This window comes from Bombus impatiens, unplaced genomic scaffold (assembly GCF_000188095.3).
Source record: "Bombus impatiens unplaced genomic scaffold, BIMP_2.2 scf_0102, whole genome shotgun sequence".
Classification (NCBI taxonomy): domain Eukaryota; kingdom Metazoa; phylum Arthropoda; class Insecta; order Hymenoptera; family Apidae; genus Bombus; species Bombus impatiens.
The window spans coordinates 3,995,888-4,013,331 of NT_176521.1; the positions used below are offsets into that span (position 1 = coordinate 3,995,888).

The following is a 17,444-nucleotide window of genomic DNA, read 5'->3' on the forward strand; positions in this document are numbered from 1 at the left end:
TTAAACAAGAGCACTGACATATTCTCGTGTGCATTTTCTCGATCAATGATCGTGAGAGACATTAAGAGCGTAACATGTTCGCGTCTAAATATTACAATCGTAAGCGCGAGGCCGCCGCAGCTAGGAATATGAATAGTAATTAATCGGCGCTGGTCGAGAACAACGTGGAAATTTAATGCGTTCGATTATCATAAGAACCACCGAGATTTGTCTTAGCCGAGAAATAACTCATACGAGTCTCTAGCAGAGAAATTTCATTCATCACAAACTACCTAGTCTTCCAGTTTTCTTCTTACTACGCTTCGTATGAATTATAAATATCTAAGTTATATATAAATAAACGGCTATATATAAATAATAACATGTTGCCTTTCTGATCTTTTAAAGCTGAAAACAAACAATTTTTCTAATCAGAAATTAAACGAAATCAAATTGTGAAAATTTCAAACGTCCAAAGTTTCCCTGATAGGTGAATCTCCATTGTCGTTTGTTTGAAATTCGGCAAAACGAAACAGCCGGATGAGATACTTCGCAAGGTACCGTGAGGCACGAGATAGAGAATGGCGTAAAGTTTCCGCTTAAAACAGAATTTAGTAACAGCATGTCTTTTATATCCGCCACAGACAGGGTAGGATAGTCTGTAGGAACAGATTGGACAGGATAACGGGGGTGGTTTCGAAGGAAAATCGTTCTTACCCTCTGCTTTTTCTTGAGGAGATTCACTTTCACGAAATAGTTCGCCAGTTCCTTTATACCAGCTCGTTAATATTTATATTCTGCATCATCTACCGATTCGTATTTAACCATAGCGTACAAGACTTCTCCATTATTCTGAAACTGATTGAAACTGTGATTTTAATTACGTATCGAACTCTATGTTATAATTCGTAATTTTCCATTTAGAGATTGGTGAATCGTAAATGAATAGCAATTTTCGTGTTATTAATAATGTATGATAGTGATTTGTAATTTGGCTGAATATATAAAAGATTATTGATGAAACTTAGAATAATGGTTTGATTTAGCTCGTTCTTTAGTTTCAAAAAATTAACATTGTGGTTTATGTCTTTAAATTAGAGTGTAATTTGTATGTATCTCCTACTGTTTTTATACTGTTATAATATTTATTACACTATATGTTTATACCATTATATATTTTTCAAAAAATACCAAAAATCTCTGTACTAATTTACTAAAAATTTTAAAATATTTTCAGTAGCTATAAAAAATAATTGCACATCCTTTTACTTTTCGACGAAATATTTTATCACCTTCCATATATCATTTTAATAATATTTTGCAATCGTTTAAAGCTACTACTAAATGATACGAATGCAATTGGACCTAATATACAAATACTAATCCTAGTCATTATACATTAATTTTAGATACATTATAAACATTTGAAATATCGTTTAAAATAATTTGGTCTGAAATTTAGCTAATCTATGATGTTTCAAATATGTACAATTTCTTACATTACAATGGAAATGTCCATATATGTAGTTGTACCTGAAACTGTTGGCGCGTAGCGCAGTTTTTACAGCATTTCGTTACACTTTACCAATTATTGGGAACGATCGACCGTGGGGAGCGACGTTTTTACGAAACAATGGCCTCGCAAAAAGCTTGATCAATATCTGATACGTATGCGTGCAATATTCAACGCTGAGCGTAGAGAAAACCGCAACTCGTGTTTCATCAGAAGTGCATACAAGTTTGATTAAGAACTAGTAACCGTACTAGCACATCTCGATAAAGAAATTTATTTTTGGAGCTTCCTTTTTAATAGTAACGTACCATGTGTAAAATATTTTTCGAACTATTGTCTATTAAACATCATACTATAGAATAAGAATGTATCATTCCGTTCCAACTTGTAATGAAATTGTCTAGACCGGAGTTCTCGAACGTACTATCTCGTTTTAAGCTTTGTTTTAGAAATGTCTATCTGTATCGATACTCGGTGTTTATATCAGTATTTCCGTTAATTTTTGTTTCAATTTTATCAAGGCAGATAAATAATTAAAAAACATTCTTAAAAGAAAATAATTGTGGAAAATAATCTTTGTTAACTCTCAAACAGAATTAATTGTGCTGAATTTGAGCAATGAAATTACTTTTTACATTGAAACTTTTACGTGGAACAAGGAATTGAAAGAATAAAAACACGTTTCTCCACGTAACGAATGCTCTGTGTTTACTGAAATCAAAGTTTTCCATGAAACAATATTATTTTACATGTTTAACTTGCTTTATTCCAGGATGGAAGCTTTTGTAGTTTTCTACGAGTTACGAAAGCTTTTGTGTTATTTACCAAGAATTAATATTCACACATTCTATGTAATGTATTAAAATCAATTATATTAATCAAAAAATTTACACATTCATCAGAAATTATTACAAAATATGTCAAAAATATTACTGGAAAAGGATAGTTAAATGTGATCATTGAAATGCAGCAAATGAAATAAAATAAATGCTCTATTCATTTAAAACTTTATTGGAGTCTTTACATTGTATTACATCTCAATGTGGTTGACTATTTTAAGAAAAAAACTGCCATTTTGTAAGTATTTATTAATTCTGCAACCATTCTTAAATATGTATAACATTTAGTTATACACTGCACATTACTTAATGAACAGTAATATATATGTAATCACACATATTGCGTACATATTAATTATACATAATTTGTAGTTTGTTTAATTCTGTAATTAAAGCTATCACATTAACGAATAAATTTTCGTTTCATCAATGGAGCTATCAATTTCCCAAATTGTATTTAAATTCCTTTATCATGTCTAGACCAGCACATACTTTTACAGTATATACGAGTATAGATAATAACGAGTTAACTGTGAAAGCCGAAATAAAATAACACCATGTTAAAAAAATATATATTTCCAATAATTAAAGTAAAGTGTGTGTGTGTAAAACTATACATATTACAAAAATAAACTCCATATGAGAATTATTAGCCAACCCTAATCGTTAGTAAATTTGTTACATCTACGAATACCTAAATCTCCATCAAATTAACAAGAATAATATATTCTATAAAACTTTGCAGAATAAATATTCCAAATCATTGAAAACCCATGATATATCTCGAAAATCAACGATGACGTATGCGAATAGACGTACGTACTATTCAAAATAGGCAGACGAAATTAACGATGAATCTCATCTCCTCGATCCGGCGAACTCGATTCTATTTGGAAAGTAAACAAGTAACCTAATGCGTGCATAGTGCGTACGAATGAGCGCGTGAATTTGATCTGGTCTCTAATGATCAGTCACTGCAAGCCTCCATAATCTCGTCGATAATTTACATTTCTCGCTTCGTGGCCGGAAGCCGGAACTTCAGGAAATTTCTATCGTAGCACGTTCGCGCGCCGCTCCGCTGTTTGAGTTACAATTACAGACCGCAGAAGCGTGCAGGGTAATATCGAGCTGGGACGATCGGTGCGCTTTCGAGCGTGGAAAATCCGAGCATCGCGTAGGAAAATCGATTTGACGAGTCGCTCGAAGGGGGAGGACTGGATACCGGTAATTTGTGACACGCGATCTCTCACCGAATGAAAACTTGATGCCGTCACGTGGATCGACTTGGCGCCGTGCAGACGTTCCGCTCATTTTATCGTGATACCTTGGTCTTTTCCTACGCGTCGAAAGTTTCCCTCTTGCTCATCGCCCTCTTTTTCCGTTTGGAATCGAAATTTAGGGGCGTGTCTGTTTCATTTTTAAATGATATCGACCAGCAGTATCACGAAACGCGATTTCTTTCGTGATGATTTGTAATAATGAGACGAGGATGGGATGTCAATAGGGAGGTGTTAGGGTTAATGGTTTGTAGGAAGAAAATGGGATAAACGAAGGGTGTCGAGAACATGCAAACGAAATATTTGATTAATATTTGTGACAGCTTGAGCACTTTAATTACGTTCGCTATTAGCTTTACGATTGAAAAAAACACTGAATGCTTGATCCTTTTATTACTAAAAGTTATTACTAGTCTGTGGACTTTTATGCATTTATAGAATATTTGAAAATACAAAATTGCATAGGACTCACATAACATGAAAAAGTATCAAAACTATAGTGCTTTGTGTAATATTTAGCAGGCGAAACAATTTTTTCCCGACATTCTACTTTTTCTATTATATTCTCGAAAATATTAATTTGCATAAAAATGCACAGTCTATTATAGTCGCTCAGTTTCAAAATCCTAATAATTAGCGGGTTGTAATTATGGATTTCTAGATTTGATATATTTTTCTATTTCTTTAAATTTTAACACGTACACAAGGCACGTAAATACGAGACAGTTAGAGAAGGAAAAGGAACTTCTACATACTGCGTTCTTAAGAGTTTTTTATGAACTTTATAAAATATTCTAGACTTTATAGCGTTGAGTTCCAAATCGAATTCTTTCCTATAAATTAAAATTAATTTATTACAGATAAAATATATTGGAGCCACACATTTTTTATCTCTGAAGAATTTCAAAGGTTCATTTTATTGGCGCGTAAATGATTACTATTTTATATTTTATCACTATTTTCAATAATTCCCTACAAGGTGTTAATTCCTAAAATTGGAAACGATTGTCAAAACAGAGATATTTGTAAGAAAATGTTGACACTTCTGTCAATTTTAATATATTTTCATAAAAAGTAAAATATAAAATAAGCTAAACAATATTGTAAAAGAGGATAAATTCAATTTTTATAAATTGAACAATTGAAGCAATTTTTCGTGTACTACAGTGTATCTATTAATTAATCTTCTACAGAGTTTAAAACCTCCTGAAAAAAGCCGATTGTTTTGTCCTTTCTCACTTTTTCGTCAGACTTCGGATACATTGGAACAGTTCCAATCAACGAAATTTCACTCGAGAGCTTAAGCTTTCACGAAAAAAATCCAATTCCCTTTCACTTCAAAAACTTTTTGTTCCTCTCCTAAAAATTTCCAATGACCCCTTACCGTGTAAAGTTCGTTTAAAAAAAATGCCTAAAAAAGGACTTTTACCAAACAATTCTTTAATTCGAATTCATGTATATATAAAATGTTTTATAGGTTAAAAGTATATTTACGTTTCATCTTTTAACGTCACTAATTGGTATAAAAATTCTCACACACATTAATTCTTTTTTAGGAGAAATAAATAATTACTTTGTCTGTTTTTTTTTTTACTAATAATATTTATTCATATAAAAGAGATTTTTATCAGATCACCCAACTGTCTTTAACATTACTTTCACGTTATTCCGGTTTTTAATACGATTTTTGCTGGAAAACATTTCAAATATTCGCAGAAATGAAAATCGAGGGGATCAATTATTACCGAAGAGTAAAATTGATGGAAAACGTTATCAAATCGAACTTTCAATTTTAATTTGAATGATCGTTGTGAGATCGTGCATTATCTTGATTGGGAAGAATATTCATTTGATTCCCAGCATGAATTTGCTCTCACTTAGTTATTGTTTTAATCGTATCTCGGCAATTCGAGAACAGTTTCTGTTCAAATGAAATCCCATTTTTAACGTTGAAGTCACTAATCTGTCACAAAATTTCAAATTCATATTAATTGTACAAGAGAGGCTAGTTGATATATATATATATATATATATATATACGCTCATACGACTCGAATAAAATAACGGATTCATAATTGAATAACTATAAAATATAAAAGTATAAAAGTGTAAAATAACTATAAAAGTGGGAAGAATTAAATTTACGTTAAATATCAATAAATATTTATATCCTAATATTTACGTCCTATATTTTGTATTTAAGTGTACATTAAATATCAACATACGCATGGCCCAATAATAGAAATATTTTAGTAAATAATCTCCCCCATCTGTCTAATCTATTTACATTTTATTGTAACAATTTGTAACATTTCAGGTGTCCTTCTCGGAAAACATCGGTCAATCTACAGATAGTTTCGCGAGAGTGTGCACACGAGTGAATGAGCGCACATTGCGACCGACAGTCGTGTGTGACACCGCACAAAGGGTCCCATTAGGCAGCTACGAGCCGTACGAGCACGCAGTTCCAGTCCTTTGAGCGTACGCGAATCAGTGACAAGTCGCGTGTATGTGTCGAGTCCTAGAGGCCGGACTTCTCGAGCACATCAAGGCATCCGCGACGCCTGTTTCACGACGTTCGTCTTGCCCTCCATGAGAAACGGTAGGATGGTTCGTGACACGAGGAAATGGCTTTTCGATCGCGACCAACCGACCTAGGAAACACTGCCATCAGCCTCGAAACTACGGGCGACCCATTCCATTAATGCCTGACGAATTTAATTAACGCGCGAAATTGTCCTAGTTCCGTACTCCACCCCTTCTACTCGTTTCTCTTTTTTCGTGTTTTTTTTTTATCTTTGTCTGTCTCCACTGATAAAGTTTTCACAAATTTGGTGATTTGTTGGAGAAATGACTTCGTTTACTGTTATTGTTAGCGGCTTTTGTGGGATAGTGATCAAATTGAAATCGACGTACGAGTTTGATGAAGTTGTTGAACATTGCGACGCTGTTTGAGGTTGGTTAACTTGAATCATGTATGAGTGCATTATTGGGAGATCTTTCCTCTATTAATTTGTGGCGATTTCAGAATACGTGATCAAAATGTTGGGAGGGAATTTATTTGTAGAATTCTAAATACACCAATTCTGAAGCTCTGTGGAAATTTATATCTGTTGAGAAACCAATGTTACAGTCAACCATAAAGATCTTCGAACACCCTGTAAAAGTATAAAATTGTATAATAATGTGTTTACATATTTCTTAAGATATAAAACAACAACAATACGGCTCTTATTGTTAGTCATTTTAGTGAAAAAACCACTAACTTCGCAATCAAATTTTATAGCATTTTATTTCAACGAAAATAACATTTTACAGGATATACGAAAACTTGTTCAACAATAATAAAATTCTACCTACAATTTCGATCAACGACGAGTACATATAAACCCGCTATAGTGGTTGATGTAAACATCAATTAAAGAATATAATATTATTATATACGTGTAAGTAAATACTACAGTTATAAAATGAATATAGTTGTAAAATAATAGACTGTCAGACCTTAATAAAATCTCACTTACTATCATCTTTCTCCCCTAAACTGTACCGTTCAGTGTCCTTCGTAGTAGGCTGTAATTTTCGAATCTGGAGCAGTCTGGCTAATTACCGGAATTAATCAGGGGGAGGATATAGGTGGAGGCAAAAGTTTCGATGACGTTCTCGTTTCCAGGAGAATGTTGGCGGACTTAGACGATCCCTCCGTTTCGAATTAGAGAACGACCGGCCGCGAAATTCCGTGGTGACTCGCGAACGCGCTATACGCTCTGTAATTTATGACGGTCTAGTCGAGAACGAGGGGAGGAAATTAGACGGTCGGAGGACGATCAAGACACGGAGAGGACGACGATGTTCTCGCCACCCGTAGAAATCTCGCCTGGAGAAAAAGCGGGCCGTCTGTGACAGTGGAAAATGGGATTTCGATCGTTCGGACGGGATACCAGCGTGCTGAAGAACGAGCAGCGGCGCGGCGGCCAGCTGCGCTGGATCGTAAAGTAGAAAGGACCAATCAGGATGAAAGAAGAACAAAGACCTCCTGTATTATTAAGCCAGGATATTAAACGTCCGCAACTGTGAGGCCGATTGTTAACGAAACCTTCATTATCATTCTTTTTCCTTTGCTTTGAAAGAAAACGTTGTATGTACTTCCTTCCCTGGATTTTCGAACGATCTCTTTGCGATATTCTTTAACTACTTTTACGTTTGTCTACTCAGAGTTTTCTAAATGATCTTTCTGTTAATGAAATTACCCCGGAATTAGGGAGGGGAGAATGATTTATTGAATTCTGGAAATACTGCAATTAAAAGCTCGAAGATCTTTAGAATGAAATAATTGTAAAACACGTGATAGTCCGTATGTGTATCGATATAATGTAAAATAATGTAATATTAAATGTGTAATGAAGTTCATTTATGTATAAATTTGTACGCATATGTATTTTGCAAATGTGAAACTTATTGGATCTTCAGTTAGTATGCTTCTCCAAAAAACTACTTTTCATATTTTGTTATGAAATACTCCTCAATTCTTTACATTCTGACTTCTTCCTTGTTCTGTAGAACATTCGTCACGTAATTTTTGAATAAATGATCTGTCTGTAAATTCCAAACTAATCCCCTTTAAACGTGTGCATAATCTGAAAGGTCTTTGGTATAACTAACTTCTGATCCAAACTTTCACACAAACTTTTGGAGAATTTGTTTAATTAAAAAACAGAAATAATTCTGAATCTTAATTTCAATTAGAAATTCAAATTCAAATAATCTATTCGGTTATAGCCATAATACAAATTTAATAAATTATACGAACAAAATTATTCCAATGAAATATGTGTTAATAAATATATACATTATTTCGCAAACAGTAAAGTTCCGAAATATCGAGACAAAGAAGATGAAAGAAATCTCTTAAGTCCATAATTCCAAATACGTGAAAATATTCCATAATACGGATATAACAGGGATAAACAATTATAATCGTCATTTACAGGTTGTATCAGCGATTTCAATTTATCGAATTAATCCAAACATAAAGAAAGTACAGCAATACAAGATATAAAGATGAGCGTACAAAGCAAACATTCAAATTATATTAACAATAACTACCCCGATTAAGAAGATTGAAAAGAGAGAATTTCCATTGATGTCTAAAATAGCTTAATTGATTAAAGAATACGTTCGGTATACAGAAGACCCAGATTTGATCTGTATTCATTAGCCTGATAACCTGATTCTTCCTCTTCTTACTGCTCAATGGTATGAGAATTCAATGCAAGAGTTCATTTAAAAACTCGGAAAACTGTCTTCAAATGTTCAAATGAGTAATTTCGATTTATGATACCAGTCGATTCTTTAAATTAACGTCGTATTTCGAATAAAGAACAAAATCATAATACATTATTAAAAATTAATTATATGATGATTCTTAAATTCCATGTATATACTATGAGCAATTTAAAATTTCTCGATGTGAATTCTATTTAATGCGAAACTTTGTGAGGGATTTTTAATGTTTATTATTATTACTTTCGAAGTATAGAAAGAGAACTTTTTTCCAACTTTAGAATGTCTCCCTGAGTTTGTTGTTAAAATACGTCATGAACGTTAATAGGGTAAGATTACTGGCTAAAATATTTCGTATAGAGATGTAGAGGGTTTTCCTGATACATATATAATATATCCGTTATAATATTTTAATTACCGTAATCTGTGACTACCTACATCCTCGAAGGATGATCATAGAAGGATTGTGGATTAATTATTTACAACTTGAGACTACTTCCGCTACGTAGGATAATATTTATTAGATCAAACTCTCTAAATCAAGTACACATTATAAAGTAATTATAAATATGAATAAAATAAAATCTATTTCCACTGCTATAACATAATCACATAACATTATGTTTCTATTAGATATTTTAACATAATCACGAAAGGATTTAGATTATGATTCCTTCTTCCTTCACGATACCAATAGCAAGCTCCAAGGAAATAATTTGGTGAACACGCGCGATTACGCTCTGGGCACGAGTGTACAGTAAAGTCGCGTCACGGCGACAACGGTTCCTATAAAAAGTAACGGCTACTCGAATGCCAGGTCCGCGTGTTCTGTGCTTATTACTTTCCGACCGGGAAAACGGTTGGAATCTCGACACATAAACTTACAGTTCCTTGCTAACGATCGCGGTCTTGAAAACGGTTTTCAGAAACGTACGCGTTTCGTTGCCGCGTGATTCTTAAACCAAGGAGAAAGGGAACGGAGGAAAGGAGAACTATACACGGTGCTGTAACATTAGGAGCTGCGCGATATTTTACAAATTATGAGCGTGTCGGGAAGCGATTCACCGGACGGGGAATTCCCTTCGTGCCGAGGGAAATGTTTAATGCACGTTTCGGATATCGTTCGAAGTAACTGTGAACTGGAATCGCTCCTTTTTGATGCTAGTAATGATAGTTTATTTTATAGGATTCTTGTATGATTTATATAATTTTGTTTCCTTTTTTGTATCAAAATTTTGTATTAGAAATTTTGCAAACTACGCGTAGTTTTTTGTTATAATTAGTATAGAAACTGTTAACAATACCATTAGAAAGAACATTGTTTAAAAAATATACACATTTAATTCAATAAACTTTAAATAGATGCACGCGTAAAAGCTGTTAGAACTGCTGAAAATTTAAACAGTTCTCTTTACAAAACTAACAAAAATCTCCTAAAGTTAGTTGGAGTTATTGGAAGGGTTAACCTTCCCCTGCAAAGTGCTTTTTGTTTCATTTCGATCCGTCGTTCCGTTGCTGAGATATCGTGGTTTGAAGAGAACCGAATTTTTCAATAATTCTCTATCGTCATCTCCCTCGCACACTCGAACCTCTTACTCGCACCGCGTCACTGGCCGATATTGACCAATCACAACTTCGTTAATAGTGCGCTGGTCAGTGGCAGACAGCGTCTGCGTTTTTTTACTATTACTACTATTAAGCGTACGCATTTCCGAGAAAAAATGTAGGTCAAACCGCTGTAGACTGCCATTCATAGCGCTATAGGCTTAGACATATCTATTATACTTGTTAGTGCTATATCTTCGAAACCACTTGAGATATAGACTTAAATCAAAATGCATTATTAAGGATATAGTTTTGACTATCTTCTGAATAGATAATATATAAAAGTTTCATGGTTATTGTAAGTGTATTGTTCATAAATTAGTGATATATTATTTTGGTGAAACTTGTTATGATTATTAATAGGCCCTCCCTCCCAAAATAAATTTTATTTTTATATTATAATAAAAATTGTATCAATTATATTACAGCTAAAAAAGAATGTTTTTAAAAAGCTTTGTACAATGTAATTTAGAATTGTGAATCTCGAAATTATATTTTATAATAAATTGTTATTTCTTTTAAGTATTTCAGACATTATCTTTATTTATTAATCTAGTCGATTCTTCTTTACCTATCTATAGGCATGTTATCATTATCATATACATATCATTACACGCAATTGTTCTAACGCGGCTAATAATTACTGCAAATTTAATATTAAACAATGCTGACAACTTTATAGACAAGATAAATAACCATCGGATAATCATGGAATACAGCATTGAAATTAATATACTGATGCCACATGGTGCTTATTTTAATTGATTGAGATATAATACACACAAACGGAAATTCAAATCGAAATCGAGGATTAATAAAATTATTATAATTACCTCATTTTCGGTTTTATAAACGTCAGTAATTGATTAGGAAGCCGTATCATTGTGGATATAATTAAACGTAATTAATTTGAGTGAACAAAAATAGCAGACATGGGAACGAAATCAATATTTTACCGAAACTTACTGCTTCATGTCTACCTATGCATATTATGTAGTTATGTATACCACGTATGACGAGATTGCCATTTAAGTTGATAATAAAACCAAGTCATGAATATAATATACTTCATTATCGATATATGCTGTGAATATTAATTATCCGCAACAGAATGCACAATAACCTTGTACATATATATACCTCTATTCTACTAAAATGACAGCTGTTATTCTTGGTAATAACATTTCTTTAATACTCCGTTTATTTCTTTCGTTTGCACGTTTCAAGTAAAATTTATTGCTTTGACATCAATGCAGTATTTTGGTATTTATCTGTCTATAGGCAAAATATATATCCTCTCTGCTGTATTTACAAATAATTATAAACACTATCCGAAAATAAAGAAGTAGGAAGGACTTAAAAAAATAACGAATATTATTTCTTTCATTAAACATTTTTCGTTGCCTCTTCTCTGTTTTTCATACATTATCTATGAAGTTAATAATAATTGATTCATCGCGTAGTCCCTATTTCTTCTAAAATATAACTGATTCACGAGGTGGTCTTAAAACTTATAGACGCGTATTTGTCATCTGTAAAATAATAATTTTTAATCTTCGACGGCTGTTTCAACCGCTGAATTTGCGATTGGCCACGAAGAAGAAAACACTTATACCTAATTTTAACCATTTAACAATAAATGTATACCGCTGATCAAACGATAAGGATTATTTGCTTTACACGCAGATTATTGTATGTACATATATTATTCTACGCGTTGTGAAATATATGAAGCAACGATTATTTAAGTACTTTCAACTTTAGATAGGTTATTATTATTATAAATTGCTTCGATTTTCCAAATATGCAATCAATGTTGAATGAATTATTTATCAAGTATCTCAGGCTTGAATAAACTGTTTCTGATAATGGAGTGACACATCTATCGATTTATATATAAAAAATCCATTTATACCCTCAGATAAAAACAAAATTCATCATTTGAAGTGAAGAATGTTCTTACGAATGTTCTTTGCAGAACTCTCATTAATGCCGCTCCGTTTTTACAGGGATTAATAATCGACGAAAAAAGTAGTGCATGGTGACTAAGAAACTGTCACGGCGAGTTTCCAAAAAGCAACAGAGGACAGTTTAATTAGAACGACGCGAACAACCGCGCGATTTGTCGAAAGAAAAACAATCAAAACGCGGTGATCGTTAACGCCAACGATTTCATATTCAGGGGAAAGAAATTGCAACGTTAGGTATAATATACGACGATTCCACAGAAAATTATTGTTCTTGACAGGCCAAACAAATTATACAAAAATATTAATAATTATGTTAGGAACTTTATGACCTCTGAAAATGAAACCACTGCATTTTTAACAATAAGAAAACTTTTATTAAAAGTTTCATTTATAAAAAGAACCGTATAGCTAACATTTTAAAAAGTGAGGAAGTACAAAGGTTGCATCATAAACTTATAAAATATTGTACAGGTTGTAAAAGTTGCAAAATAGCAAATGTATGATTTCACGTAACGTAAAATCAGATTATATACGGAAATTATTTATTATTATATCTATTTATAACATGCTATATAGATAAGGTAAGTCCGATTAGAATTGTACGGATTCCGAAAACACTAATCCCTTTGGATTACCATTAATTAATCCGCAATAAACAAGCTCCACTTACTTCAAAACTCTCTGATCTACAAAAATATCTCACGATCTCCAGTCATGTTAAACCACAATTCCCTTGTAACTCAAGATCACAGTATTTGACTCACCATCAATCACAGAAGATTAACCTGACACTCAGGTTATTCGTAGCCTGTCCAAAAATACATATATTCAGGATTCTCCAATAATTTATCAAACTTCTAACTTAGACACGGGTTATTGAACCTCATTAACCCATTAGCTACCATGTTTCCCATTTAGGGGATTGTAATAAAAAATCGCATAAATTTTATAGCCCCAATTATGATCTTTAAGTAAAGACTGTTTTTAATTAAAGAAGACACATATACAATAGGAGTCCGTTTATATTGATTTGTCAGGGGATAAATAGTTTATATAATTGGAATTTATATAATAGCAGGCCACTCATTCTCTCAATCACCTGTGATTTTCCGCTTATATAATAGGAGTTCATATTCAGATAAGTAGATTCAACCGGCAAGAATTTAATTAATCAGGTACTGACTAAAATTTCATTGAAATAAACAGAGCTCGTACAAAGGAAGCCTTAATTATTAGCATTGTTATCCATTTTACTATTCTATTTCACTACTATGGCAGTATATATGGTAGTATGGTAGATTATAGAAAACTAATTAAAATATATGGAAGTCTTTTCAAAGATATTCGTACTAAGTAATGAGAGAAAAAGTTGGAAGTTAATAAGTTAAATCCTAATTCAACGATTCGAGTTTTTGATATTGCTCGATAGGTACAAAAACAACTTCGACTTCCTCTTAATAAATACAACCAAACCCTATAGTAAACTAAATCTTCGAAAACCACTTTCCAACTCATTTCGTCTACTCGCAGCAGGACTTCGCTCTATACTTAACCTATATCTATACCTATATTTCTTTTGACAAAGTTTACGCGCGAGTTGAATCGCTTCGATTTCGGAACGAGCCTAAGGAGAAAATGAAAAGGATGAAAGGGCAGTTTGTAAGCGGAGTGAGTGAAAGAAGCTCGCGAGACGAAGTGGGATTTTAATTAATTGGGCTTAAGTAACCGACTATAAAATAGTTGGCGTGTCGAGGTAGCGCGCACGAGAATCTCGAACCATTCGGCCCCGTTAGCGGACTAAGAGTTTAAACCGAGGGATGTAGAGAAAGGCGAGAGGGTGGCCAAGGAGTAGAGGTACCTTTAATGAGCTTGATAATGGGCTGGTTATATAGTCCTCCGGTTCTACGGACCCGATAGCCCTCTGCGTCCGCTCCCTTACGTTCGCTCACCGTTTTCTCCACCGCTCATTGATTTCACGAGGCGAGGTTAATCGGGTTGTGAGAATTCGGTATTTCAGTGCTCGACCTCTCAGGGCTCTTACTTAAGTTTAAACACTTGCTCGAGAGAAAAGCAGTTAATTGGGCGTCCCGGGTCTTTCCTCTAACCTTCTCGCCTCTATCCTTTCGTTTTCCGCTCACCACCGTGGAAAGCCGACCACCTTTCACACGACTTTTGAATCACGCGTATTATGCGTATGATGAATAAGGATCGAGGAATATGTCGATCAGCAAATAGCAACTGAATAGAGAATATTAATCAGGAGAATACGGTATTTCGGAGTTCAACATCTCTGGGCTCTTACTTAAGTTTGAGAAAGGCAGTTAATTAGATGTCCCGTCTCTGTCCTTTCGTTTCTGGTTCACCATGGAGAAACCACTGCTTTTGAATCACGCGGTACATATGTATTACGCTTTTCGTGAATAAGGAGGAATATACATCGTGTCCCTATGGCGTGGCGGGACAATTAAAGTCAGAGGTTTTCGACGGCTTAAAACGAGAGGAAAATCACGAAAAAATAAGGTTACGAAAGAGGCTGCATTTTCGAGAAGACCAAGTTTGAAAATTTGCATTCTCGACCAACTGGATAGGACTAGGGAATCGACAGAAGATTATTCTACATGCAAAACTAAGTCGAAAATGTACAATAAAGATTTTTTATTTATAGCCTCATTTTGGAGAAAATATTGTGTACTCGTTTCTTCTCCAAAACGGAGCCTTAAGCAAAAAATCTTTATTCTATATTTTTGACTTCTTTTCGTACGTATAATAATCTCCTCTCGATTGCCTACTGTCCAGTTTGAGGAATTGTGTTAGGGAAGGTCCAGATCAGGGAAATTCAAATATAATTTACAAGCTTTCAAACGTGATTTTCTCAATAATGAAACATTCAATATAATTTCCTTATCCCTGTCGTTCGTCTCATTTTAAGCAACTGAATGTATCAGGAATTTAAGATCACGCTGTATGAAGTGTTGACGCATTAATTCGCCAGAAGTATGAATTCATTTGTGCCGAGTCACCGACCTAAGTCTATTTCTGATCCCATCGAGCAAAAAGCAGCCGCGGTCGGATAATAAAACTGGGTCGAATAGTTGCGAGAAAAAAGGGGTAGTCGTGGTGCCGCGAGGGTAGTTCCGCTCGCGTTTCGATTCACCTCCGCTGTTTAATTGTGCTCTTTGACATCTTCGAGCGGCTGTGTCAGCTGAGACAATGTCGAGCCGTTTGTCGCGTCGAATATTCCCCGTAATCGGCCTGATATTGGACTATCGAGTAGCCAAGATTGACTTTCTGAATAACTGTTTTCGTAATAACTGACTCTTGACAGATTTTTTCGCAGTTGAAATTGGCTACGATTGTTCAAATATTCGGAGTAATCGGCCAGATATTGGGATATCGAATGGATAAGGATGGCTTTTTGAATAAGTTATTCTTAACTGGGTGTTTCACAGTTCGTCGCGTCGAAGTTGGACACAGTCGTTTGGCTATTGGTTTATTGTATTTCGAAGATTGAATTGTGAATGGTTGGTCTTCTGAATGCATACATGCATAATTCATAAAGTTATTTACGAAGGTTTGATGTTATAAAATAGAATTTTGTGTTATAACATATGAATAGCTTCAAAATTGTGCGCTGGATTCTTCTATTATCAATAATATAATGAAAATATTAATAATAAATTAACGATTGCATAAGAATTCATATATATATATATATATAACTTTGGTATTATATATTTAATTTAAACTATGTTGGATCTAATTCATACATTTTAAAATCAGTAGTAATTTATATCAGAATAACAAAGATTTAATTCTTTCAAATGCATGATAATATTCATGATAATTCATGATAACATAGAACAACAAATTCATGATAATATAGAATTTTATTTTAAAACTAGGACAAGCTGCATCTGTGACAAAGTTGGTACTACTACGGATTAATACATAGGAAAAATACACAACTGAATGAAATTCATGTCTCTGTTAAATGAAACCAGTGCGATAAGCTTGATTTCATCCGTAGAAATAGCAGTTGAAAGGAATAAATTTAACTCAAAGCGATGTCAATGAACTATGCATATTCGAGGACGAATTTGCAACTGATTCACAAAGTTAATTGGCTACAATAATCGTTAACATTCACTACAAACAACTAAACAAGCTGCTAGGTCGATTAAGTTAGAGTACGAAACGATTTTCATGCGATTATCTTTAAATACCGATTTATTGTTGTGATAAATTGATCGACCTACTGTTGTATAATTTTAATATTACATGTACTGTAAAGTATATAAATAAAGAAAGTATCTTCATCAAATTCAACTTCATTTAAATTATAATTATCATCTGATTTAAAAATATAGTCATTCTATATTTATAATGTCTTAAAGTGTACTAAACGTATATTTCAAATAGTAAGATTATAAGAAAGAGTTAATAGAATTATTTATAGAAAGTAGAATTTGTAGATTCTGAAGTAGAAATAAAATGAATAAATTAATTAATTATGACAAAATAATAGAAGTGCAACTTTTCTGGATCCTATTCGAATAATTCTTATATTTTTCACATTTAACTTTGTCATTTTCCTTTCTATTATAACAATATTTGTCATCAAATATGTTGAAGGAAAAATTCGTAGAGACATATCTCCTACTCATTATAATTTACACTTATTTACCTCATATAGATATATAGGTAGTAGACATTATACCAGCTTCATCAATTTCGATATAAACAGAATACGTTTTGTAACAATTATACACTTTGTATATTGACAACATGCATTGATCAGCATATAATCTCCTCATTAACGAATAGAACGATTAAAAGTTTACTCTGTGTGGATTGCAGCAAAATTACTAATCCTGGAGCTGTTGTCCGAATTAATCGAAGTATTAATTAACTTGTCCCCAATTAACAGAACTAATAATGGAAATATGTAACATCAGTCAACTTAATAAGTGCTACAGTG

The 17,444-nt window shown here is 33.2% G+C and overlaps 1 protein-coding gene across 3 annotated transcripts in view; it reads right to left on the minus strand.

The window, feature by feature from the left end:
• The window catches only part of LOC100747079 (lachesin-like), a 158,564-nt gene that overhangs the window by 114,924 nt on the left and 26,196 nt on the right, over positions 1-17,444 (minus strand). The gene's annotated exons all lie outside the window — the stretch shown is intronic.